Genomic DNA, 4024 nt, shown 5'->3' on the forward strand with positions numbered 1-4024 from the left:
ACCTGACCCTGCACATCTTTGGACTGTGGGAGGAAACCGGAGCACCCGGAGGAAACCCACGCAGACACGGGGAGAACGTGCAAACTCCACACAGTCAGTCGTCTGAGGCAGGAATTGAACCCGGGTCTCTGGCACTGTGAGGCAGCAGTGCTAACCACTGTGCCACCGTGCCGCCCACATGGTCAACAAAAAGGGGACACATGTCACATATAGCCAGCTGGATTAAGGGAATCCATCGAAGAACATTGTGGGTGGAGTAATTCACGTAAGAGCCAAAGCAGGAGGGCACAAAGGGGACCACAAAAAGCGTTGGTAGATCAGGCTGAGGAAGATCCAAAGAGATTCTACAAGTATATTAACAATAGAAGGTTAACTAGGTGCAGGGTATGGCTCCTTGAAGATGAATGGGGCAATCCAAGTGTGGAACTACAGGAGATGGGTGAGATCCTAAACGAAAATATCATGTTTGAACTTTCTGTGGAGAAAGACAGGCAATCTCAGGGAAATAAACAGTGACGTCTTCACAAGACCCCACATAACAGGAGGTACTGGAGGTTTTTAAATGCATATAAGGGAGACAATTCCATGGGAACTAATCAAGCATATCCCAGAATATGGTGTGAAGCTCAGGAAGAAATTGTGTGTCCAATAAAGAGATTTTTCTATCACTGACAGCCATGGGTGATGAGCAGGGAGCCGGGAGGGTGGTAATGTTGTGCCAGTATTTAGGAAAGGCTGCGAGGGAAAGCCAGGGAGATAAATACCAATTAGCTTGATGTCAGTGGTGCGTACATTGTTGGAAACGACTCTGCGGGACAGGAGTTCCATGCATTTGCAACGGTAACGATTGATTAGGGATAGTCAGCACAGCTTTGGAGTACTGCATAGAATTCTGATCATCCTGATTGAAGAAGCATTTCCTGAAACTGTAAATGGAGCAAATATTGAAGAAGATGTTACTGATACTGGAGGGTTTGACAGAATCTGAGATGCTGGATATGCTGGAAAGCAACATTGGGGGATGAGATATATTTGGCAGATAAGGCGAAGGAGAATGCAAATAATTTTCTACAGCATACAACTACACAAAAACAACTGAACAAACACTAGAGCTCCTCAAAGATCAGTGAGGCCATCCAAGTGTAGACAACAGGAGATGGGCGAGGGCCTAAATGAAAATTTCATGTCAAAACGTACTGCGGACAAAGACTAGGAAACAAAGGGAACAAACAGTGAGGGCTTGTAAAGAGTCCCCATTACAGAAGAGGTGGAGCTGGAGGTCTTAGAACACAAATGTAGAGAAAGCCCTAGATCCTGAATAAAATGTATCCCAGAACATTGTGGCAAAGTAGTGGCAGGGACACGAGCAGAAATATTTATATCATTGTCTTTCGCATTTCCATTGGGTGTAGGTGGCTGAGGGGTGACCTTGTAAAGGTTTAGAAAACCATGACTGGCACGGGTAAGTTGATTAGCCAACGTCTTTACCCCAGGGTAGTGGAGTCCATAACTAGATGGGATTGAATTGCAGAAAGAGAAGGTGTTAGCAATTCTGGAAAGTGTAAAAATCGGTAAGTCCACTGGGCCAGATGAGATTTATCCTTGGCTTCTCTGGGAAACTAGGAGTGTGATTGGCGAGACTTTGCCTTTGATCTTTTTGTCTTCATTGTCTACGGGAATAGTGCCAGAAGGCTAGAGGACAACAAATGTTGTCCCCTTGTCGATGAAAGGGAATAGAGACAACCCTGGTAATTATAGACCTGTGAGCCTTACTCTGATTCTGGGTAAAGTGTTGGGAAGGTGTGTAAAAGCTAGCATTTATAACCATCTGGAGATGAATAAGTTGATGAGGGATAGTCAGCACGGTTTTGTGAAGGGTCGGTCATGTCTCGCAAACCTTATTGACTTCGTTGAGGTGACCAAACAGGTGGATGTGCGTAAATCAGATCTTGGCAGTGCAGATGAACAGAGAGATCCCTGTGTCCATGTACATAGATCCTTGAAAGTTGCCACCCACGTTGATAGGGTTGTTAAGAAGGCATTCAGGATGTGAGCTTTTATTGGTACAGGGATGGAGTTTCAGAACCATGAGATAATGCTGCAGTTGTACAGAACTCTGGTGCAGCCACATCTGGAGAGTTGCCTCTGGTTCAGATCACCGCATTAGATGAAAGATGTGAAAGATTTGGAAAGGGTTCCAAGGAGAATTACTAGGATGTTACCTGGTACGGAGGGAAGGAGTTCATAACCTCCAGTTATGAGGAAGTCTGAGGGACTTGAATCTGTTTTTGTTTGAGAGAAGACATTTGAGGCCAATTGATTGAGACATACAAGATAATTAGAGGGTGAGATGGGTTGGACAGTGAGAGCCTTTTCCCTCGGATGGCGATGCCTCGCACGAGGGGAGATAGCTTTAAATTGAGGTAGATATTAATATTATTATTAAATAATAGATATGGGACAGATGCCAGTGGTACACAGAATAGTCACGGAAGGGAATGCATTGCCTGCAACAGTAGTAGACTCGCCAACTTTAAGGGCATTTAAACGGTCGTTGGATAGGCATGTGGTTGAGAATGGATTAGGGAAGGTTAGATGGACTTCAGATTGGTTCCACAGGATGGCGCATCATTGAGGGCCGAAGGGCCTGTACTGCGTTGCCATGTTCTATGTTCTGTGTCCTCGAGGGCATAAGTATGAGATGGGAGAGAAAAAACTTAAAAGGGTTTGGAGGAGAAAATTTTCCAAACAGAGGATGGTGCAGGTATTGAATGAGCTTCCAGGGGACGTGGTAGAGAAAAGTACAATAAGAACTTGGGAAAGACATTTGGGCAGGTCCACGGAGAGGAGAAGGTTTTCAAGGGATATGGATCAAATGCAGGGAAATGCGACTCGTTCAGGGACTCTTGACAACGTGGACTAGTTGGACCAAAGAACCGTTTCTGTGCAGCATGGCTCTACCTCCAGTTATTCGAGGAGGAGACTACCGAGATAAGGCATGTTGTAGACACTGAAGAAAGTTACAGATATAGGGATTTTAGTCTGGAATGCAGTTCGTTTCAAATATGTGGAGGGACTATTGGGAAAGGAGGAGGTTACAGGGACAGGAAATGTTATTGGAGCTAAACATTATTGAAGACGCTGGTCCGCAAGACTTGCCACAGATAGAGTGTTGCGGAGTAATGAGTCTCAGAACAGTAGAACTGACAGTAGGGGCAGTGACTGAGCCTGGGGTGTGTCTGTACTATATTCCCCCTCCAGCACTGTATCTATGTCATCATTTGTTCGCCGATGTCATCTTTTGGAGCTCTCTCATTCCTCTCTTCTCTGTTCACTGTGAGTGATCTTACCTCACTGCAGGATTTATTGAAGACTCCAGGTCTCCCAGACCTTTGTCTCTCTGGCTGACCAACCATCTTCAATGTGGTGATGGACGAGACACCCAGTAGTTGGGAAGTCTACTGAGTTAGGAAATTCCTGAGTACCGACAGGTGGCAGAGAAATAGACAGAATGGGAAATTAGACTGATGCAGTGAGGGTTACACAGGGAGAATGGCACCAAGTCCCAGAGAGATCTGGAAAATCCCAGTCTCCATCCCTGGACTGTGCTGTTGCGTCTCTCTGGAATGGAGGATTATGTTAGTTCAGGATCTGGAGTAGCTGCAAAAGCGAGAGACACTGACAGAGGCAGCAATTAGACCCTCACAGTGAGGGATACCACATGGAGAGAGACTGAGTGATATCAGCAGAGTGCAGGAAGATTTCATAACGAAACAATTATGTCGGAAGAACAGGTTTAGATTCCTGATGCACTTGTATCAGTGTTCTGCAATGAGCAACCTTTGAGCAGGTGAAGTAATAGCCAAGTGGTATTATTGCTAGCGCATGTATCCAAAACATCACCCAATGTTCACTGGAGACAGGTTTGAATCCCAACATCAGAAGTGGTGGGATTTGCAGTCAATACTTTTTTAAAATTGCAATTAACAATACATTAATAAGTTCGAAACTATTGCTGACGTCC

The sequence above is a fragment of the Chiloscyllium plagiosum genome, unplaced genomic scaffold, assembly GCF_037043375.1.
Source record: "Chiloscyllium plagiosum isolate Xiang-an unplaced genomic scaffold, Cpla_swu_hap1 HiC_scaffold_44, whole genome shotgun sequence".
Classification (NCBI taxonomy): Eukaryota; Metazoa; Chordata; class Chondrichthyes; order Orectolobiformes; family Hemiscylliidae; genus Chiloscyllium; species Chiloscyllium plagiosum.